Raw genomic sequence first — 25,220 nt, 5'->3', positions numbered from 1 at the left:
GTCTCCCTCCCATCGATCACCACCATCGCCGGTCTCTTCCCAGCAAAGTAATCTCGGACGTAGGAACTCGGCACCAACCCGGGAACCGCAGCAGCCTTCGGCAACAGGTTCCAACCAATCAAGCTCCTTGCCTCAGCCGAGTCCACCCTCATGGTTGTCTCCGGCCACACCACAGCCTCAGTCCCGCATGGCAAGCCAGAAATCATGCCGTAATCCTCCAACGTGACCCCAACCTCGCCAAAAGGCACGTGAAAGATAGAGGTCGTGTCCCAAAACCGATCAAGAAAAGCTCGAACCAGGCTAAGGTTAGCCCGTATCTTCCTTCCCTTGATGTCCCTCCAAGCTCGTACCAAGGCACCAAACGCTCCCCGCTCGATGATGATCCGCTCCTCCGACGACAACCTCCCGTAAAATTCCATCATCGTCGTGTAGCCCGAGAAAGACCTAATGTTCCCGGCCTCCTATTTTGATTCGAAGCAAGAGCTATCTTTAGCTCGAATGAAAGAGAAAAGGAATAGAAAATAAGGATAAAAGAAGATAAATGAAAGAGTGATGAGTTCAAATTACCATGCTCTTCATCGTCCTGTAGGACAAGTGACCCTCCGTAGCCCAGATGAGGTGTCTGCTGTCGCAACTCTCATCCCACTCGGGTGCTCCCCTCGGCTGATGACCACCTCGTCCGACGTTGGCCCGCCTCGGGGCCTCCTCCTCCTCAACAACCTCCTCCTCGACGACCTCGTCCTCACCAGTAGTAAAAGCCTGCTCTAACGCCTCCTCGAGCTTACGAGAAGGGTTAAGAGCCGTGTCCACACCCATGGGACCCCTCCCTGATATAGAAGCCTCGTCACCTACAAAATTAAGGTGAATTTAGGCCGCGTCAAATGACGACGAGCCTTAGTTAGGGGATTTTCGGGCTTTCAAAGCTCTGAAATCGCTCTTTTCTCGCCATCTTTGGCTGTTTTTCCAAAAACCCGTCCGCTCATGTGGTAATATGGGTCAAGTCAAGTCTAAATTGAAGCCTAGTCATGGGTTCGAGTCGGAATTTCGACAGCATTTCATTATAACGGTGATTATGCCCTAGAAAAATGTCCTGAAAAAGCCGTCACAAATCAAACACTACTACAGATACAGGCTATAACAACGGTTGAAAACCGTTGTTATATAAAAAAGCGGACGTTGTTAAAGTGTCCGTTGTAGAAGGTTTTAACAACGGTTGGTTTTCTTAAGGAACCCGTTGTTAAAACTATTAACAACGGATTTAAGTATAAAAACCCGTTGTGGAAAGTGTGACTCAATTTTGGGGGGAAAGTTATAACAACGGGTTGTAATATACAAAACCATTGTTATAACTAAAGACAACGGGTTTTTTCTTAATAACCGTTGTTGTTTGTTTTTTTAAAAAAAAAAATTAAATATTACTAGATGCATGCATAATTACGGCCCGTTATAATTCCGATGCATGCATTATTACTGCCATCCATGTGCATATGAATGGACAATATGGAATGAGAAGGGTTATAACAAGATTTGAAGCAACAAAGAGAGATATGATGATGATTATGGCACAACTTCCTAACATATATATTAATTAAAAAACAACTCAAACAACGCATTACTTAGTATAAATACATGCATTATCTCAACTAACATTCCATTATCTCACTATATACCTCCAAACCCTAACTGCTAAAACAAACTCCAAATAAACCCTAATTAATCTTTCAAACAAACTCCAAACTTCATCAACAAAATGAATGATATCATCCTTAAAACTCTTACTATGATCGAGAACAACAACAGTTTCATCCGCTGGTTGATCCACATTGAGGACAGTTTCAGGAGCTACCTTGTGGATGCTCGATCCATACTGAAGGACGCCAAAAAAGATGGCTTGACAGAGCAGCAACAGTTGCAGCTATATGACGATATAGCAACTGCAGAACAAAACCTCCAAATAGCTAAGGAGGAGAGGACGGATATCATAGAAGAGAATAAGACTCTCTATGAAAATATAAGAATTGCATTTTTATTAATGTAATTTTTTTTAATTTATGTATTTATATATATATATATATATATATATATATATATATATATATTTATTTATTTATTTATTTATATTAATTAAGTTTATCATGCATTCCCCTCTATCATCTTGCTTCTTCTTTGTTTTATTTTATTTAATTTGTTTTACTAGCTAATTAAGCGAATAATACTTAGAGAATTAACATAATGATCGATAAAAACACATACATGCAAATGAAATAATTAGAAAAAGAAAATAATGACGATGAAAGACGATGAAACCAACAGTGACGGTGAGATTTACCTGATAATTAGAGAAAGTAAGAGACGATGAAATCAACAGTGACGGCGAGAAGATAAAGCGACGATGAGAAAGTGAGAAAGAGACGATGACAAAGTGTGTGTTTTCTGTTTGTGTTTGTCTGTGTTTATGTTTGTGTTAAGGTTTGTGTTTTGTGGCTGTAGCTGATCTGTGTTTGTGTGGTTTATGGTATGGAAAGTATTGACAACGGTTGTTAAACAAAAACTGTTGTTAAAACGTTTTCACAATGGTTGTAAAACAACAACCGTTGTTAAATAAGTTTTAACAACGGGTTTCAAAAATAACCGTTGAGATTACTTTTCACTAACTTTGCACCAATTTTGCGCCAAATTATTAACAACGGTTGTGCATGTTTGACCCGTTGTTAAAACTTATAACAACGGTTATATAACCATACCCGTTGTAATTAATTTTAGTAAAATCCGCGCCATACATTCTACAACGTCTATTGTGATTTTCGTGAATAAGCGTTGTTAAAGGGGTGTTGTAGTTGCCTGGATTTGTAGTAGTGAAAATTCCGAAATGGTAGGAAGTTTACCCATCATACAAGGATTCTAAAGATCAAGTTTCATCACAAATGGGCAATCCTAAGGGTATTTTCGAAGCAATTTACGGTACAGCTAAAACTCAATATAATTTAATGAAATTTCGAAATGAACATATGGTTATGATCCTTATATTGCCAATTATCCATCTACCAAGTCAATTTTGCACGGCAAAATCGTTTGGGGCAAAAGCCCCAAATTTTCGACATTTTTAGGGTTGGAAACCCTAATTTGTCGATCCAAATTGATCAAATATGGAAGATTAATGCAAAGATAATACACATACCTCGATTAGTCATGGCAAATGCAAGCTTTTGATCAAATTTTGGCGAGAAATGGTTGGAATTTGAGAGAGTATTAGACGGAATTGTGTTTTGTTATTATGAAATAAAACACGACTTTTATCGGGTTTTTACCCAGACAAAGCCACATCCAGAAAAAGACGCAGCAGGTGTTTTGCCTCTTCCAAAAAACGCATCTCTTACTGCGCCTCTTCCTCAGTTTCCCTCCAAATTATTTTTCGAAGATTCGTTATAAGTTCGTTATTTGTGGGCCCATCTTTGGTGCGCCTCTTCCTCAATACCATATATCATATATTTGGTCCGGTTGATGTTTATTCTTCGCTCGGACCCGCATTTTCAAGCAAACTATGAACTATTGCGGTACGCCATCAAGACCTCGCTTGCCACAACAAGCGAGTACCCTTTGACAGGTGTTTCGACACACCTCTATTCTCTTCCCCCAGCGAGAGTTCTGGACAGACAATTGTCCCTCTCAAGACGTGGAGGTCAGTCTCGATTACATTCCCCCAGCGAGAGTTTAAGATAACCAATTGTCCCTCTCAACACGTGGAGATCAACATCAACCTCAAGTTTTGCTGAAGTTTATTTGAAAACCGACCCGATCAGATTTCCCCCAGCAGTTCCTGCCGACGTCCTGCTGCCTCTTCGATTTCACGTTTTGCCTTCCTTTGGAGTCTCAAGGAATCTATGGTATGGTCTCTTCTTATGGCTGGCGAGCCTCCTTACGTAGTCTAATGGACTTTAAACGACCCTCCCCGGAAGTCGACAGACTCTAAAATGTTCCCGACGGCAGGTCCTTGGCTCAGATCCCTTGAGCCGCCTCGCGTCGCCATAGTCGTCAGGTTATAATCTTCGATTGACTTGAGGGCTATACTTTGACTTTTGCCTTGTCTAAGCCTCAGTCAAAGTGGGGGCTCTGTAGATACCTCATTTCTGCACCTCCCGCAAGCCACCCGGTGATGATTGGTCCGCATGTTTGGTACGCGGAACGATTTATGACAGTTCGTAAGTTTCTCGTCAAGTGATAGCTCATACACTTATGTCTACCTCATAGTTATCATCTAGGTGTCATTACGGTCATTTTGACAGTAATTAGAGTACATTTGGAGTCCGGGTCAAAAACCGTCTTCATTTTCTAATAACCGTTTTAAAATGCCGAGTCAGAATATTCTGGAATATTCCGGATATTTCTATTCCATATTTTTAATCTTTTAATCTCTTTGGCAAATTATATCCCGGAAATATTATATAAAATATTAAGGAAATTGAGATCAAACCGCAATTCCATAATAGAAACGCGGAAATCTTTCTTCCGGAGGAGGAAACCACTTGGGAAAGGACGCAGCGGGTCCTGCGCCTCTTCCAAGAGACGCAGTTGCTGCTGCGCCTCTTCCCCAGTTCCTTTCTGCGTATTTTCAAATCTTTTCGAGATTCACTTCCAAAGGTTCTCCGAAACCCTAATGCCTCCGTGTGATTAGTATAAATAGAGACCTTCGGTTCTCATATTTCTCACGCGAGTGTCCGCCCTTCTCTTCTCCCTTTGCATTCTAAGACCACGCTCTTGCTTTTTGGCATCTACATGCTTGAACTTTCGACCACGTTAGCTCGGATCCTTCTCAGTACCAGCCTCGTTTTACATGACCGACCCAATTTGACCAACTCCACTCAATCAACTTAATCAACTTTGTTTAATTTCCTCCTAGAGGGCACTTGTCGTAAATTCGAGTCGAGCATCACTAAACGTTAACTTATTCAATTTCGTTTCATTAAACATGTAAATCTGAGGGTGTAAATCCCTTCTTTTATTATTGTACTTTATTTTTGTACTCATTATTGTAAGGTTTAAGTCGAAAGTATATTCAAAACCGATTTATAAAACCTTGTTTCAAACCCTTTTTACGGGTTAACAGGAGACAAATGTCGAGAAAGGACGCAGCACCTGCTGCGCCTCTTCGAAGGGACGCAGCACCTGCTGCGCCTCTTCCTGAGGCTGCCGCAGTTCCTGCATCCTTTCTTCTTCCTTCGTCTTTTGTTCGTCTGTATGTTTTGTTTTGTCTTTGTTTATTCATGTTTCATTGACACAATAATTCTAGTATAATATCTTTAACATGTAATTCGTTATTAATTAATGCATCTTTTAAATTCCCGACTTAAATCCCTTATAATTCATATGTGCGGGTTTTCGTCATAAAATCAAATTCGAGTTTTTAGAGGTTCGATTCATCAATATTGAGTCTCTGAAATCCATCATTGGTATATTTTCATCTGTTTATTGTCATTGATATCATTAGTTTAGCATTAATAACCTAATTAATTTGATTAGTTTCTTAATTTGTATCATTAATCCCATAATTAACCAAATTAATTCGTTCTAATTAATTTTTATCCATGTTTTACTGTTTTTATGACCCAATCATATGTAAATAATCTGTTAAGAAACTTCTATCCGGGTCAAATATCATTAATCAAGCCTTTAAATCACCAATGAATATTAACGATTTGCAATTCCGGTTTCACAGCCAGAACGGAACTCAGGAACAGACGCAGCAACTGTTGCGCCTCTTCCAAAGGACGCAGCTCTGCTACGCCTATTCTGGTTTGAGTTCTGTCTCTGAACTTCCGTTGTTGCTTTGACCTAGTTTATTAATTACGTATTAATTAACTATTACCCGTATTATCACCACTAATTTGTTCGTTTATTTGTTTATTCCTTCTTTTCTCAAATTATCCGTTTGAAATATGTTTTCGACGTAAATCAATTAACCCATTGTAATTATCGTAATTTTCTTTATTGTATTTTTATTGTATCTTAATTATCATATTGTTTGTATGCTCTCACATGCAACTAACCTTAAATCTTTACTTCGACCTAATGCATGTTAAACCGCGTGTTCACCGACTTAGTTAGTTTTCACATGCTAGGATTAATCTAATGGATGTTGCATAGCATGCATATAACTTTCAACATATCGAGTATAGACGATTTTCCCTAATCATTAGTAGAGGCCGCTATCGAGGCGGGCGGGATTAGGTGTTCGATCAAAAGAACTTCCTAATACGTACCCTCACCCCTTACTCCTGATCTCAGTGAACATCCGTGTTCATTGGCATCCACGAGAGTCATTCTAGACATAGAAGCTAAGGGTAACGAGTTCTTGGTGTTCATGTCACTACTTTGTGTCTTGACATGACACGAGGTATTCGAACGGTTTCCAATTTTCCACAATAAATTGGTGGCGACTCCGCAATTGTAAAGCTTGCTCGCTTTTTCTCCCGAGCGACCCCATGGGCCCAAGTCCACACATATAGAGACTCTTCATCCCGTTGCTTGAACCCGGTGATTTGGGCTCTCAACATGTTAGTCTTCTCCAGAGGATAGAACTTCTTGTAGAAGGCAAGTGCTAACTTTTTCCATGAATCAATTCCAAGGGTAGCCTTGTCTAGACTCTTTAACCATTGCTTTGCGACTCCGATCAAGGAAAAAGGAAACAACAACCATCGAATTTGGTCTTGGGTTACCCTGGTTTGAGAGATTGCATCACAATAGTCACAAAAAGTCTCCATGTGTAGATGAGGATCTTCACTAGGCATCCCTCCAAATTGACTTCTCTCAACTAATTGTATGAATGCGGATTTGGCAATGAAATTACCCGTTAAGTGAGGTGGTGTTGGAGTACCGTTTGGTAGGTTCTCCTCGGTTGGTACGGAATGAGATCAGAATTTAGGCATTGGTTGATTTTGTGGTTGGTTTTGAATTGGGTTCTCTTCTCCTTCTCTTGCAAAAGGGTTGGTAAACTCAACACTATCCGATTAGATAACAGTGATGTCCACAAGTTCTCCAATACCCAAACTTGTTGAAGCCTCTCTAACGGTTCTTCTAATGTTGGTCATGGTTCTTTCAATTTCGGAATCAAAAAGCAAAGGTCTACCTTGTGATCTCCAACACATGCAAAAAAAACAAACAACTAGAAAACAATTAAAACTACCTTGAGGAACTTGACTTCGCCACGGTGAAGAAAGACCCAACTAAAAAACAACAATTAATAACAATTCAATTGAACACCGTCCTCGGCAACGACGCCATTTTTTATTCGGTTTAAAACTTTTTCGTCTAAGCTAACCAATCAAAGAAATATTTATAATCTAAACAAACTACGCTTAGTAGAGTCGTAAGTAAAGGTCGGATCCCAAAGGACGGGTATTAAATTAAGTTATCGGTTGTAGAGAGCTATGTCTTAGGGTGTCACAATATTGGGTTGAGATTTGAGGTATCAAACTAAACTACAATAACAATGAAATATAAAGAAATGAAAGTAAAACAAAGCAAGTAAACAAATAGGGGTTTGTAAACAATTGATTAAGGCACTAGGGTATCATAGGTTCATACGGGATTCATGGTGGTGATCATACAAACATGTTTACATAGTTGCAAGCAAATTATTGTGTAGTGGAATCGAGTTAGTTTATGTCTTACAATTCCTAGGAAGACTTGGGTCCCGGTGCCGAGTCGGTCAAGACTGTACAACACCTACAAGTCGACCTAGTTTATTCATATTCAACTCTATGCATGGTATAATAAGACTCAAGTTAGTTTATATCTTACAAGTCTTGTTGAATGGATAAGAGATGTATGCATGCAAGGTTTTCAATCAAGCAATTTATCAAGCATAAAATGTGCATAAGTTGAAACTACAACAAGCAAGCAATCTTATGAAAACATATTTAAGTATGGATCTACCCCTATATTTTAGTTCCCCTAATCCCCCATTAACCCTAGCTAGAAGACTACTCACTCATGACAATGGTAAACATGCTAATAAAGGTGTCAATCATATTAGCAAAGTTAAACATGGTAAATGAGTAAAGCAATAACTAATTAAGCAAGGGTAAAAGGGATTATACTAACTTTAAGGATAATCCAAATAATAAGCAAAGAATAATATAAGAACACTTAATGAATGATGAATAGTTGTCAAGTCTTCAATAAACCCCAAATAGTCTTCAAATTACCCATCTAAATCTAAGAACACAAATTTGATTAATATTTAATTGAATGAATACAACTTGATTAATAATACATAAACTTGATTAATGCTAAATTATAACTTGGTGATTAATCCCCTAACACAATGGGGTATTTATACTAAGTACAAGTATTAGGGTAACTAAGGGCTTAAATGACGATTAAGTCCCTAAGAAGAAAATTAGTGCCTTACAAGTCCCATAAGGAGCCGCCCGACTTGACATTGGAGTATGCTCGTGCTGCCCAGTGATCCGCTCGACCTGAAGGTGAGACGCTCGGATTGAGGCTTGAGACGCCCGACTTGGGCTCGGGACGCCCGGATCCTTGCTAAACTTTCCTTCTTCTTCTTTTGACTGCCTAAGGATCCATGGGGATCGTTGAGGGGTCGTAGGGGTCTTCATCGTTGCCCATTCTACTTGATTTATTCACTTAGGCCTTTAGTAATGGTCTCTTCTTTGATGTTTGGTCATTAGATGCACTCCATTTAGCTCCACTTTGATCCATAAGTGCAAGGCTAGCAATCCTCTCCTAACAAGGACACAAAACCTCAAAGAATATGCAAAGTAGGGAACTAAAGATAAGAAACGACCCTAATAAGCACTAGAAAGCATAAGAACGAGGCTAGTTCGGGGACTAAATGTGCACAAATATGAGTCACATCAATTACAGTCTTCCTTCCTTAGAAATGAACTTCATCCCCGAAGTTCAAACTCATACTCCAAAACAAACATACTAACTCAACCACGACACAACAACGCAACAAAAAGTCAAAACAAAACCCCAAACACAACTCATATCGACTCAAAAAACCACTAACTGTACAAAAACTAACATAAAACAATACCAAAACCTTATGCGATCATCTCCTACCCCCCTAAAAGAAACATGGTTACGTCCCCGTAACCACACATACCTGATCAAAAAGAGACGGATACCGCTCCTTCATCGCCTCTTCCGCCGCCCAAGTCGCTTCCTCGACCTCATTATTAGACCATAGAACCTTGAGTAACACCGTTTCTCTGGACCTAGTTTTTTTAACCTTGCGATCAAGAATCTGTTTTGGCACCTCAAGATAAGACAAGGATTCATCCAACTCGATGTTCTCCACCTCTAACACATGAGAAGGATCACTCACATACTTCTGTAACTGAGACACATGAAACACATTATGCACCCGATCCAAAGCTGGTGGCAACGCTAACCGATAAGCAACCTCTCCCACACGATCCAAAATTTCATACGGTCCAATGAACTTCTGGCTCAGCTTCCCTTTCTTACCAAATCGCATAACCCCATACATAGGTGACACCTTCAAAAGAACCTTATCCCCAACCTGAAACTCGATGTCACGACGATGTAAGTCTGCATAGCTCTTTTGTCGATCCTGTGCCGCTTTCATCTTTTGCCGGATCACTTTCACTTGATCTATCATATCCTGCAGCATCTATGGTCCTAAAACCACTGCCTTAGCTCTATCATCCCAGCAAATCGGACTCCTACTCCTCCTCCCATACAAAGCCTCAAATGGAGCCATCCCAATACTCGTGTGGTAGCTGTTGTTGTAAGAAAACTCGATCAAATCCAACCTATGTTCCCAACTACCACCAAACTCTATCATACAAGCTCTCAACATATCCTCCAAAGTCTTGATAGTTCTCTCTGTCTGTCCATCTGTTGCAAGATGAAAAGCAGTACTCATCTTCGAGGTAGTTCCCATCATCTTCTGCAACTCTTGCCAAAACCGAGAAATAAACCTCGCATCTCGATCTGACACAATGTCCTTAGGGACTCCATGTAACCTCACCACATGCTTCCTATACCCATTAACCAACTGAACCTTACTCCATGTATCTTTCATTAGAATAAAGTGAGCTGACTTAGTCAACCGATCAACTATCATCCATATCATGTTATTACCCTGCTGGCTCCTAAGTAAACCCACTATAAAGTCCATCGAGATAGACTCCCACTTCCACTCAGGTACCTCAAGAGACTGAATCTTACCTTGTGGTCATTCCTGCTCTCCCTTAAACCTCTGACATGTCAAACATCGAGCCACAAACTCAGATGTTTCTCTTTTCATCCCAGGCCACCAGAAAGTTTTCTCCAAATCTCTATACAGCTTGTCACCACCTGGATGTACTAAATACGTTGTGCAATGAGCCTCTGTCATGATCACCTTTTTCAACTCCTCATCTATAGGTACACATCATCTCCCATCAAACCGAACACTTCCATCTGAATGAATAGAAAATCGAGACATCGTCCCTCCCTCTACTCCCAATCTCCACTCCCGAATCTTAGAATCAAGAGCCTCCTTCCTGCGAATATCATCATAAAGATCCGGCTCCACTGTCAAGTCTCCTCTAGCATCCCCTTTTTGGATCACATGTTTCCCCATCTTTCCCACCTCATCTCTCAACCTCATTAAAGACATAGCTGTGCATAAAGAATACGCACTCTTCCTACTCAACGAATCAGCCACAACGTTTTATTTCCCTTCATGGTATATGATATCTATGTCATAGTCCCCTATAAGCTTCATCCACCTCCTTTGTCTCATGTTCGGCTCCTATTGAGTAAAGATGTACTAAAGACTCTGTGGACATGGGCCGACCTGTGACGCCCAGCCGATATGTGGACGTGCATCGGTCTTTTGAAAGCCACACTCGGCCGCATAAAAAGTGCTTTCGACCAGATCATTTTAGATCCGTCGGTTTCGTCTCGGCAAGGGTCTCGAAACGATGCAGGAGATGTTCGGAGTCACCACCAAGCATTTGTGGGATGCTTGGAACCCGTTCGAATCCACTTTATACCTAGGTCAACCAAGGAAAAAGCGATGTTTGACATAGGTACTAAAGATAAGGAGTCGTCCCTCTTTAGCATCCTATCTCTAGAATGACTTTCGTACGCCCTGGATAAGGTCGTCCACTATCCAAAGTTTTTGAGTAAGAGGGGAAGGTAAGTATTGGGAAGCCCTTTAATCAGACACCCAATCCCGCCCGCGGTAGCGGCCTCTACTGATCGATCTTGGTTGCTTAAATGCAAAAGTTGATAAAACGGGTAAATGCATGAATGCGCATCCACAAGTTTGAACCTAACATGTGAGCTTTCTATGACGGTTGTTTAATCCAAGTATCAAGTATTTGATGTCAAGTTGGATTTAATATTGATTTTCATGCAAGACGGAAATTAAACATCCATTTATCGAGTAAGGTTTATGGTGCATAACTTGATCCATTAATCTTAGTAAAGCATTTTGCAAATACAATGTTAAAAGAGTATATTTGTCATCTGATCCGTCTTGTATTTAGGTTAACCGAAGTCGGGATTATCCTAGATAAGTGCTGGAAGGAAACAAGGTCTCCATCAGGCAGCCTATATAGGAGTGAGCTGTCAGGCGATGCAAACAGGCATGTCCTGGTTTGAAAATTGGAAAATGGTAGGCCTGTTTAGGCGCGAGTCATCAGACTGTCCAAGGGACATCTTCTGATTGTTAAAGTGTTTGTGAAAGTTGTTTGTAAAGGGGGTGTTTGAACTCGTCTTTGTTTGAAAAGGTCATTTAGACCGCTTTTGTGTTAATATGAGGAACGGGACTTGAATAATCATCATTGTTTTGATAATATTTGATGTCGGGTTCGGGTTTGCAAGCTTAACATGAGTAGTTTTGAAAAATGATTATGAACTAATTGTATTAAGTTGATTTGTTTGTAGTTAGTCAATGTTTATCATCGTACTCGGGTTAAAAATCGACATGGTATGTAGAACCAAGGATGACTTTGTATTTATGACTAATATGTTTGTTTTGAAATGTAAAGAAATGGAATAAAAGGTTTTAAAATACCTTTTAAAGTGTAATTAACCAAATATTATCACCGAAACATGGGTTGAACCGTCATGGTATGAGGAACCAAGGGTGAAATGTTTTATGGTTAAAAGTTTATCATGAAAATGATTTGAAATATTTGAAAAGGTAAAAACCGATTACAAATAGGAAAAGAAATAGAGAGGAAAGATGAGAGCAAACACGACTGGATTAAGGCCTGAGAGGGTATATTGGCGTGAGCCCCCTTGCTACGCAAGTAGCACCTGCCTCCGGCCAAAATCCGGTTTTGGCTCATCTAACCTATAATTCAATCATGTTATGCATGTTTCAGCATGTTACAGTCATAAAACAGATGAAAAACATGAAAGAACAGGATTTTTACACTTTCATACTTACATGCTAGGCTTGAGACGAGAAATCGACGAAAGTGTAACAACTTGTTAGGTCCAAAAACTCGGTTGATAACCGTTTTAGCAATGTAAAGAGTGTTTTGTTAAGTTTAGTGTAGTTGGTCAAGATGGTCGGTCAAGTGATTTAATGCACGATGACGGTACCAAATAATGTGTATGGCTTGTATTTTCGATCGGTAGGTCGAAAATACGTGTCGGTTTGTGACTTAAGAAATTGAGTCGAGAATTTTAAAGGAGAGATGAGGAGGCGGACACTCGTGTATCTTCAAATGGTGGAATTTGACGGGTATTTATAGAAAAATGGGTGGTCGTGTGCGTTTTGGGTGACGTGGCCGCGTAGGCTACTCGAAGAGGCGCGAGCCATTTCGCGGGTCTTCGAGCTGTCTTGTCACTATCATGTAATTGAAATCATGATTTGTTCTATCCTATGTTTTGGATGACATGATTTGTACTTGACCATTCAAGTATTCCGGGAATACTTAACATGGAAGTTTTGAGAAGTTTGTTTTTTGTGTTTGACTCGATTTGACTTGTGGCTGGAGTCGGGATATGAATTTTTGAGTCGGTTTTGGGTCCGGTGTCGGTTTTGACTCTAGTAAGTGTTATTGCGACCCTTTCGTCGTGCATAAAACACTTCATATACTTTTAAAAGGTTTTGGAATGTTTTGTTTTCGAAATCGTTTTTGAGTTTTTCGACGTATAGTTATACAAAACTGTCGATTAAACGATGTGATTCCTAAGCATGTTGTAGTCCGATAATCATCGGGTGTTTGTTGGAGACTCGACATATACTAGGTATCTACAGAGGCCCCACTTTGACTGAGGCTTGGATTACAACCTAGAGACCGAAGCGACGTCGAGGCGACTCGAAAGGGTTCGGGCCAAGGACCTGCCATCGGGAAAGGCAACGCCAAGGTGACTCGGGGATACGAGTCAAGGGCCTGTCGTCGGGAACATTTTAGAGTCTGTCGACTATTCGTGTGGGTCGTTTAATGTCTGATAGACTACGTACGAAGGCTCGCTAGCCATAAGAAGAAGCCATACCTGAGGCATCTTTGGGATATGTCCTTGAATTGTTTTTTGTTTGCGGGCAAAGACTCGCCAGCCGTGTTACAAATATGTTGGGGCTCACCAGCCGCGTTGAAGGTGTGCGTTGTGAGGCTCGCTAGCCATGCTGAATGTGCGTTGTAAGGCTCGCGATCCATGTTGAATATGCGTCGTGAGGCATGCCAGCCATGTTAAATGTGCGTTGTGAGGCTCGTTAGCCATATTGAACGTTGTGAGGCTCGCCAGCCATGTTGAATGTGCGTTTTGAGGCTCGCCAACCATGTTGAATGTGCGTTGTGAGGCTCACCAGCCATGCTGGAGGTGCATTGTGAGGCTCGCCAGCCATGTTGATGATGCATTTTGAGGCTCGCCAGCCATGTTGGAGGTCGAATAATTGACTGTGGAAAATAGTCGTGTTAGACGGGCATATTTCAAGGGGTTGTCGAGTTAGTGGGCTCCGTGAGGAGGTTTCCGATATCCTGCTGGGGAATTTTGGTGTTTATATTGGATGTTTGTAGTGCCGGAAAGAGATGGGCTTGTGCGCCTGGCTCCCGTGGACGGCGGTGATTTTGAATCTCGAAGAGAGGTAACGGTTTTTATGGCCATTTGTTTGAAGCTCGTAGATAAGGACAGGTGCGTATTCTGCTATTTGATTTGTGTTTGGGGGACAACGGTTTTGATTCTGTCTCCCGGTGATTTGAAATTTGTAAGGAATAGTGGATTTGAATTTCACTTTCCGTTTGAAGGTGTGACGTTTTTTTAATGCCGTTCGTTTGAAATTTGAAAATAGTGAATTTAATTTTCACTATTTAATGTTTGTGATTTGAGAATGACGGTTTTTACTTCCGTCGTTGAAAATTTTAAATTTGTGGAAATAGCGAATTTGAATTTCACTATTTTGTATTTTGTGCGTGTATCTTGGACGAAATGCACTTCCGGAAAGTGCTCAAATTGTTCAACACCCGGTATCACTTCATTCTCTTGGACCCTTGCCTCTCGTGAGGTGGTTGAGGTAGTCCCCTTTCGGTGTTTGGATCCCGAATCGCCGGTCTTCTTATTTTTGCTCCTTAGAAACATTCTTGCTTGACGTGGTTGGTATGAACTTTTGATGAAAAACCTTGTATTGATGTTTTTGTGATGGGGTTTTATGTGGAGATTGTGGAGAAGGTGATGAGATGTGGTTGTAATGATGTTAAGATAAGGGAATAGGGATGGTGGGGGCGGATTTATCAAAGAATCATGCTGGGACGAGCGGGCTAGGGGTCGGGTTCGTGAGTGCTGAGACTCAGCCCTGTAAATTTCTTATGTAACTCGGGCGTCCCGGTGTCGGCTCGAGCGTGCCTCTGTATGGGACGGACGTCCTAAGAATGAGACAGGCGTTTTTTGTGTCAGGACTTTCTCCCTTGTTTCCCCAGCAGCGGGTCAAGCGTCCTTTAAAGGGGACGGGCGTCCTGCCTCTGCTCTTGTTGAAATTAAGGCTTAAGCCTTTCCCTTGCTCCCTTTGTGATCTCTTCTTATCATCGTTCCCTTTCCTGAAAAATTGCTTAAAGAGTAGATAAGAACTCTCACTCACAACTCTCATGTAAGGACTAAAGGATACTTGTAACTAACCTAAAATGCAACTACCACAATGATACAATATAAGGCTTAAAAAGAGTAGCAAATGGTGGTTTGAGATAGGACTCCACCAAACTATGTTGAAATGACAAATTCCTTTATCCATGGAGCTCAATGCTCTCAATAGTTGATCAAAAGCTTGTGAATGGTCCTCAAGTAAGCATGAGTAGGTTTTGAACCATTTCAAGATAGAGTATGGGCAATCCATGAAGAGCCTCTCTTTAAACTTTTTCCCTTTCTCCTTTACTTTGTCATGATGGCCTTCCCGACTCTTGTAACTAACAAACTTGAGATTCTTCGCATAGAGGGGTTTAATGTTGCTCCTATTTCTTTCAAAGTTGATGACCAAAGTACTTGGACTAATCAATCTTCCAAGAATAGGAGGTGAATTCTCATGGCGTTGATGAAAGATTAACTTGGGAGTTGGTATTGTGGGTGCCAAGTTTTCGCAAATAGGCTCTTGCCTAGATTTATCCTTGAGCTTCTCTACCAAGAAGTTTTTGTATGACGACTTGACTTTCATGAGAAGGTCCATAACGTTATCTCCAACTATCATGGGTTCCATAGTGGGTGTGAGAAGTTCCTCATGTTCAATAATGAAGAGACATTCTTCCTCTTTATTGAAATAGTCTTCAAACTTCTCAAGGATGGGTTTCTCAAGTGAGGGATTTCCACAGTTCCATTCATCAATTGAGTCCATCTTTCTCTCATCATCTTCTTCCATGGATTCGTCATTATTGCTTTCTTCATATGAATCATAAGTAGGGGCTTCACCCCTCCTCATTAACTCTCCCTCCATCATCTAAATGTTCACATCAAATGTCACCCCCTCCTACTCACAAAGGCTAAGAGTATTTGGTTTACTCAACCTCATATCTTCTTCTTCAAAGACCACACTTTCATACTCACAAGAGCTCAAGGAGATTGGCTCTTCCAACTTCACATTTCCTACGTCAAATGTTATTCCTTCGTATTCACATTCATAATCAATGCTTGAGAATTCTGATCTGACTCATATTTGCACACTTTTAGTTCCCGAACTAGCCTCGTTCCTATGATTTAATGCATGTATTTGTTGGAGTAAGTGTCCTCAACAATAGTGCGATCACATGATTAAATCTCATAATAAGAATACGGAGGGGATGATTCATATATATTGTCAATTGATCAACATTAGTCAATAATGATTGACTAACTAGAGTTTGACATTACTGTCGTTTGACGGTGGTGATCAGTTGATCCCTTCGGTCACACCTATAAAATGACGTACAAATGGAAAAGTAATTATTTGTATTTGATACAAGTTAATTAATCCCTTATAAAAATTGAGTTATGTGAGTTAAATATTTGTTATGAGATTAGAACTCATAATTATAAATGAGATTTATAAATATTTTGAGATAGAGGTTGGTAGTTAATTAAATTTACAACAAGTTGTAAATTAAGTAAAATGGGCATCGTAGTACCCATTAATTGATGTGATGACGTTAAAATAAACTCAACAAGTTGAGCATATATACATCGTCCGTTAATTTGTCATATAATTGTTATACAACAAATTAAATATTTAATTATACGCGATAATTAAACACGAGGTTAATAAGCATTTACGGGATAAATGTCGAAAACCGAAATGGATCATACAAGCCCCCATAACCGGTTCTAAGAGGGTATAGGGAGTCCATTGTATATGTCTTCTTGTGTTTGGAAGATGCTAAAAAGACAATGATGATTAACCTTATAAATCACACCCTAGCTAGTCTAGACTACCTAAAAAGCATGGAATAAAAAATGAAAAAAAAACCCACCCACTTACCTAGGGGTGCCGATATTGGGAGCTCTAAATAGAGCATTTTGTGGTTCATTTTTTTATTCCCATGTCTTCCTAATTTCTCACTACTTCTCTCAAAACTAAATCTCTCCAAAATAATATGATGATATTATAAGATCATTACTAAAGTAGTAATAAGATTATTAAGGGTATATTACTACAACTATCTAGTTGATATTTGTTGTAATCTTTGTGCTAGGCTTGGGTGCTCACTAAAGGAGGTATTCAAGTTTGAATACTCGGTCTTGGATGATCATCCATTTTACTAATAGCTCAAGAATTACAAGAGAAGGAGTCTCTTGTGGTGACCTATTTCGAACCATACAACAATGTAAGGAGAATTGTTTTCTTCTTTATCTCCTTTTATTTTGTTATGCATGCATTAGATCCTCCACTAGTTTAATGAGTAAATTCATTTCATTCTTAGAAGAGTCTAATAAATTGGCCTTTGGAACTTTCAATTGGTATCAGAGCATAGGATGTTGCATGCATAATCGATTTATGGTTTTTTCGAGTTATAGTAACTTAAATAAAACTAAAAAATTATAATACATTAGGTAATGTCATGAAATCATTTTGCATATTGTATATTCTAGTCCTAAAATGTATTTAGGTCATTTTGATGATTTATGGTATTTTATTGCCCATTTTAATGATTTTTAGTGATTTTATTACATTTTAATGAGTAAAATGGTATTTAAAATGCTAAAAATAGTTACACTTAATTTCTGACCTTGAAATTTTTATATAACCTCACATGCATATTTTACTTATGTAAAATTTCGTATAAATTTGATTTATTTTGCATGATTTATGATTTTTATACGATAAAAATGGAATAAATGGAGGTCAAATGGTTAAAAATAGTTAAACTTCGAAAAAGACCATGAAATTTTAATATGTTGGCACATGTACATTTTACTCACTGTGTGTAAAATTTGAGATAAACACGATTCATTTTGCATGATTTATAAATTTTGTGTAAAAATGACATAAATAGTGACTATTTTAGCAAAAATAGCTAAAACGAATTACATGGCATGAGAAAATTATTTTAGGTTGAATTTATATCCCACATATCATATCTAAAGTTGGAACATTGATTATATTAATTTTTATATGTTTTGGATGTTTTATTTGATAAAACCGATAAATCGCAACTATATTTTTCTCGAAATAAATTCGAAAATTTTAAACTTGATTTTTGACAATATGAGTGTCAAGGAAATATTCCGGAATGTTCAAAAATTTAAAATTCAAATTTTGAAATTATTGTAATTTAATTTGGATTTATTTCAGAAAAGTTATAATTTTAAGGTCATATATGAGCATAATTGTAATATCAAGTTGAATTATTGTCAAAAATTGAGTGATGACTAATTTTTGAGTCCTAAGAGAGTTAGGATAATGAACTTGGACTAAAATTTGATTTTAGTATAATTTTTATTGATTTTAATAAGTTAAAAATCGCGAATATCCATAAAACCAGGTTATATTTACGATATTAGTTTAAATAGGGCGATTTGGCACATAACTTGGCATGTTAGATACATATTATAATGCTGAATATTTCATTGATGAATGTCATATTTTATTTATATAATTTTGAATTATGTAATTTTATCTTAGTATGGCCTTAGTTTTTATTGATATTTCCCGTAATGTAAGGGGATATCAATACGGTTTTAATTTAATGTGATCTCGCATCACTTTTACTTTTATTAGTTTTTCATTTTATAAATGTATAATAGAAAAGCTATGTAATTTCATTACTATATTTGTAATATTTGTAATCCTGGAGTTTCCTTTAAGACGGTGTCATTCGGAAAGGCGTTCCGACGAAGATGGTGTTCTTGGGAGGCGTGCCACTTGAAGATCAAGGGACCAATGAAATTGGTTTCCGAATTTGTAATAGATTATTTGATTTTCTATTTTAGGAAGGCCGTACTGAATTTATTTTTGCATTTCTTTTCATATGTTGCATGCATTGCCAAATTGCCATAACTTTACATGCATATCTTTTCTTATCGAGTCATTGACCGTGTCAATTACAATTATCGATAGTTCACCGTTTTAGTTCATTAAATGAGATAGATAATAAATTGACATGACCTCTCACTAAATTTAAAATTAAGATTAACCTTACCAAATAGTAGGACCCATGAATCCCCGTGACATTTGGGGTAAGTTCGGTTTTCCCGGGGTGCTTTCATTTTTCGTTGGGTAAGTGGGGTAATAAAATGTTATTACAAGTGAAATTTGGTTGGTCTCAACAGGATATTATGACTAGTCTTATGTTCCGGGGCTAAAGATGGGTTTTATGAAATTCATCAACCGAGAGTTCTAAAGTAGAATCAATTAAAGAGTTAATTCACCAAATTTACATAAGTATGGGATGTATCGGTTTCCCCGTGCCCATATTTGTATAAAGATGGATCTCGGAATTATTTATTATAGTTGGGTAGAGGTCACTATATAAATGCTAAAACTTGCTGCAAGTTTTGATATATTACGATGAATGTTAATTTTCCCACTATTTCGTATGTTAATTTTGTTCTATATCTTTGCTCCTAGACATATACGATGTCATTTCAATTTTAACTTATGTCTCCATTAAACCACTATAGCCAAAAACACAAATAGAATCTCTTTTCTATAGGCCTCAATTGAACCGTTTAAATAGGGCATGGACTAGCTCCAAAGGAATCGTTCTATTCCATAGAACTCCATAGGAGTTGTCCTATGTCATATAAGATTAGCATTTTTAAATTCCTAACATACCTATGTATGATTTCTTGTGAAGAAATATGAATAGAGGTAATGATTAGTCAAAATATGTTTTGATAATATCTTCTATGCATCCACGGTTTAAAAGTCTTATTGCTCAAACTAAACACTTGTCATCAAGCACTTAAGTTGATAAAAACATGACAATATTAAATTGGTAAATTAATTTGTTAGAAATTTTAATTAACCAAACACCACAAAAGAGTTAACCCTTGTGAAGGATTAACAAGGAATTTAAATGAAGATAAGTCTTCATCAAATAAAAATTCTTGAAGTCAGTGGGAACAATAAGAAGTAAGTACCTATCTTTATTGTTAAGGATAGAACTAGGCTCGAAAGATAAAGTGTTAGACACTAAAATAGAGACAAACCCCAAATAAGTACAGATCAAGGAAGTTGGTCGTGTGACTCCAACATATTCCTTCTTGAATATCTATGACATTGACATTGCATTCTTGCCAATTACCACATCATGAGTATTCGATACAAATTTGTGGATTTTTTATTTCATCATAATATTTGGCATTATCGTGTGACGACTAGCATGAATAAGTTCTAAAATTTGCATGAATAGAACTAGGGTAGTTGCCATTTGATCCATGAACATATGAATGTTGTAGTGTACTCATTTTTGTTTTGTATTTAGAAATGTACCTCAATAATTGTTATGATGTACTAACTCTAAATAAGAATATAATTCAAGTTTTGGAATAAAAACAAAGGGGATTCACTATTATGCAATTAAAACAAGCGTTGTGCCCTTACATACCATGATTAAGTTTATGGTGAGACCATACAAATCAGGTAATTATATTCAAACTAGAAATAAATGTCATATATACAAGACTCAAGTTGGTAACCCCAATCATTTCTCAATTCTCGATTGAAAATAGCATTGAGAAACTAGTTTTGGCTAGTCTCCCAAACCATTTGATTGGGAATCTTTTGGTGTGTGCGAATCTTGTATTCAAAGCAAGATAATTCATGACTTTTTCTTGAAAAAGATTATGAATAAAGCAAGATATTCGCCCTATTTACACTTTGAAGTGTATGGTCGAATACAATTTCAATCAGAAAAGGTTATTACTTCTTCATCTCTTTTACCAACAAACTAGGTTGATACTTGGTATCCACTTATTGAGGTAAGAAGAGAAATTCTTTGAATAAGTTCAATGAATGGTTAAAAAGTATCAAAACCTAGAGATTATAAAATGGGGAACAATAAAGTGAAGACTTTTATCTGCACCAAAAAGAGTGTGATATGGTATCACAAGTTCACTTTCATTACGATATGATTGAATCTTTACAATATAGTTGTAGGTAGTTTCTGTTATAAAATTTGTCTGGCATTTTAATTTTTCCACTTAAACAAAACAAGGTTAAAGCAATCATCTACTTTTCATATGAGATATGGTTAGGCATGGTACCTAAATTGTAGCTTGTTTCGATCATAAGCATGTAATACCCCAAATATATTGGATCTTTCAAATGTTTAAATAGATTTTAAAGATGAAAGAAAAATAAAAGTTTTCGATTTTACAAGAAATTATGTTGTGCTATTTTAGTTGGACCGTATTATTGGTCTTTGTATTCCTAGTCCAATATAATATGCAACTCACTTTATTCCTTAATTTATATCCTCTTATTTACGCATCACATAATTTCTCTTCTTTGCTAAACTTTGTTTCCCTAATTCTAGCCCTATTTTCTATTTAGCCGTCATGATCTAGAAGTTTATCACTATCATAATTCTCATATTTGTATAAAACAATCAATCAAGATGAAGCTTATTATTAGCATAAGGATTCTCGCTAGAATTTTTATCCCATAAAGCCATTGACTCTCTTTTTCTACAACTGTTAACTCTACATGCTTCGAGCGTTTCTCGTTCCACCGTCTGCCCATCAATTGAGTTTCAGAGTGATAGATAGATTTTTGTCCCCTTGTGTGCTCACCCATTATCTCCTGGTTCAACCGATATTTGTTGGCGTTCTGCCGTTGTGAGCACTTTCGGAATGACTGTAAGGTAACACGATTTTACCATCCTAATACTACTATTATTGTTTGAGGTTATGTGATTATATTAAATGTTTTGATATAGCGTGATTTATTTACTTGTCGAAATTAATTGTGATGGATGCTATTCAATTCTATTCTATTCTATTTAGATTTATCTCTGTCTTTTTCTACTATTACATTACGGTGAGATTTTGGTTTAGCGGTGTACTTGTGTAGTAGAAAATTGATATTTATAAAGATGAGAGCAGCCATGAGGTTTGATTATTAGTAGTTGAATTTGACATATTTTACGGTTAATGGTGTCGTAAATTGGTTTTAAAGATTAAACTGGATTGTAAACGGCAATACACGGCTAATCATGAATTGGAAAAGTTAATAGTGATTGCTTATGGATGCCATGATATCTTGTTTACGAGATTGTTCTTCTTGGCTACGTGGCTTATGAGTTTTTCAATAAGAAATTACTAATCTACATCTTACTACTTGGAATTGTTACCGAACTCATTGAGCAGAGGATATAAAAAGTTGGCTTTTGTTTGGTATTGTTATCAAATTGTCTTTCCCTCGGTCCTTGGCATGCGGGTGAGTAGCTTGGAGTTTATACTCTAAGTGTTGAGCACGGTTCTTTGAACCTTTGACAATATCGATATTGAAATTGAGATGAAAATTGGTTATTGGTATTGAGTTATGAGTTATGGGGCCTTTCAGCCGAGTTTTGTTTACGGTCCAGAGTGACCATGGTTATTGAGTTATTGGAGTTTGAAATCGATATTGAGATGGAAGTCGTGGGTTGGGCGTGTTGTTTAGTCGGTTTTGATTCGTATTATAGTAGTCGGGCAATGATGAGGAAAGATCCTTGTATCCCCGAGGAAATCCCCAAGGATTTTATGAAGAAAAGGGAAGAAAAGAAGAAGAAAGTACGCTGCATGACAATCCACCCGTCTTCCCAAGAAGACGCCCGTCCCCAGCACCACAATCCGTGCGTCTTCCATACAAGACGCCCGGGCAGCAGCATCCAGAAGACGCTCGTCTTCTCCCAAAGACGCCCGGGCAGAGACTCACGAATCCGGCAGTCCCGAGCCTAAGACGCACGGATTCCAAGACAGCGCAAATTCGTTTCTTCAAGCTTCAAGAAAGATGCCCTTCCTTCAGAAAATACCGGCGTTTCCTTAAGTAGGGACTTAATCGTCATTTAAGCCCTTAGTTAACCCTAATGCATCCACCTAATTTCCACTATAAATACCCCATTAGTCTTATTAGAAGAGGATGTTCTTCTTATCAATTCTTAGAGTAGTTAATATCAATCAAATCTCTCTTTAGTTTTGTAATCAACAATTAATCAAGTTTTAATACAAGTTTTATTTCCTTAATCTCTCTTTTGTTCATCCTTTATTTTGGGTAATTAAAGATTATTTGGGTTATTATTGGGAGATTGACAACCTCTCAATCAAGCATCAAGTACTTCTATTATTCTTTGCTTTATTATTGGAATCACTAGTAGGTATAATTCTCTTAATCCCTTTTTAATTATTGCTAATTACTTTCATTTGTTCATCATGTTTCACTTTGTTGGTATGATTGACAACCTTGCTAGCATGTTCAACATGATAATGAGTGAGTAGTTCCATAGCTAGGGTTAATGGGTAATTAGGGGAAACCAACATGGAGAATGATTCATGCTTAAATTAATATGCTTTCATGGTTTATTTGCTTGCTTGTTTTGATCTCAACTCATGCACATGTTATGTTTGATGAAATACGAGCCTATGAATCCTTGCATTTTTTACCCATCACCTACCTTTTCAATGATACTTGTAAGAAATAAACCAACTCGAGTCTCATTAGACCATGCATGTTATTGAGTAGGAAAGACTAAGTCGACTTGTAGGTGTTGTACAATCTAATCGATTCGGCTCCGGGACCCAAACTTTCCTAGGATTGTAAGATATAACCCAACTCAATCCATCACAACAATAATTGCTTGCTTATAATTTGAGAACATGTTTGTATGATCAATTCCCATGAATCTCCTATGACCCCATTATACCCTAGTGCTTTTTATCAATTGTTTACAACCCTTTCAATTCATCTTGCTTATTTACTTTCATTATTATTTAGTTTAGTGACCTTCTACATCAACCCAAATTGTGACACCCCTAAGACACCACTAGTCTCAATAGAAATCTCATTTCAATTCCCGTCCATTGGGATCCGACCTTTACTTGCCACTTTACTAATTGTAGAGTTGTTTGTGAAGCTATAAATTGTGTTTTGGTCTAGGTGCTCCTAACGACAAATTACCGAAAAGATTTAGTCCCGACCAAAAATGGCGCCGTTGCCGGGGACGGTTTTATCTTGATTTAGATTTCCTTATATTGTTATTAGTTGTGTCTTTCTTTGCCTTGAGGAAGTAAAACTCCTCAAGGTTTGTTCCAATTGTTTTCGAGTTATTTGATATTTTGCATGTCTAGAAGGTCACAAGGTGATTTGTTACCTTTTGGTCGTGAAATTGAAAGAACTTTGACAACCAATAGAAGACTTGCTAGGAGAAATTTGAGAGGTATTAGTGAGGTTGTAGATATTCAACCAACTATTGAGTTCATCAACCCTTTTGCAAGAGAAGATGAGGAGAACCCAACACAAAATACAACACAAAATCAATCCACAATGCCTAAGTTTTCATCACATTCCGTACCCACCGAGGAGAACCTACCCAATGGTACTCCCACACCACAACATTTAACCAGAAATTTTATTGCCAAATCCGCATTTATCCAATTAGTCGAAAGGAGCCAATTTGGGGGGATGCCTAGTGAAGACCCTCATTCTCATATGGAGACCTTTTGTGACTATTGTGATGCGATTTCTCGAACCGGTTTAACTTAAGACCAAATTCGATGGGTCTTATTTCCTTTTTCTCTAATTGGCACCGCGAAACAATGGTTGAAGGGCCTTGGTAAGGCCACTCTCGGAATTGATTCTTGGAAGAAGTTGACTCTAGCTTTCTACAAAAAATTCTACCCACCGGAAAAGACTAACATGCTAAGAGCTCAAATTACGGGTTTTAAGCAAAGGGATGAAGAATCTTTGTATGAAGCTTGGGAGCGGTTCAAAGGAATTTGTCGCTCATGTCCTCACCATGAACTTAGCGAGTGGTTCTTGGTACAACAATTTTGGAACGGTCTATATGAAGATTCAAGGAACATTCTCAACATGGGATCAAATGGAATGTTCACCGAAGTTGATGACAATCAAACTTGGAACAAAATTGAGGAAATGGCGGTCCATAACTCACAATATAGTAGACCTCACAAGGCTACTAGAGGAGGAAAGCATGAAGTGGACTCCGTTACTCAATTGGGTGCTCAACTTTGTGCTCACATTGATACCATCAATTTGAAGTTTGAAAAAGCTATGGCTAGACTTGAAGAAGCCTCAAAATCACCAAAGCATCATGTTAATGCCA

At 38.0% G+C, this 25,220-nt stretch overlaps 1 non-coding gene across 1 annotated transcript; it reads right to left on the bottom strand.

Annotated features, from left to right (window-relative positions):
* Window positions 1-24,793: 24,793 nt before the first annotated feature.
* Window positions 24,794-24,900, bottom strand: LOC141603191 (small nucleolar RNA R71). The gene has a single exon (XR_012525083.1). It is a non-coding gene; the product is annotated as a small nucleolar RNA R71 (small nucleolar RNA).
* Window positions 24,901-25,220: the final 320 nt, after the last annotated feature.

This window comes from Silene latifolia, chromosome 9 (genome assembly GCF_048544455.1).
Source record: "Silene latifolia isolate original U9 population chromosome 9, ASM4854445v1, whole genome shotgun sequence".
In the NCBI taxonomy this organism is placed as follows: domain Eukaryota; kingdom Viridiplantae; phylum Streptophyta; class Magnoliopsida; order Caryophyllales; family Caryophyllaceae; genus Silene; species Silene latifolia.
Note: the sequence above shows the minus strand (reverse complement) of the source record. Positions and strands in the feature narration are given on the sequence as shown.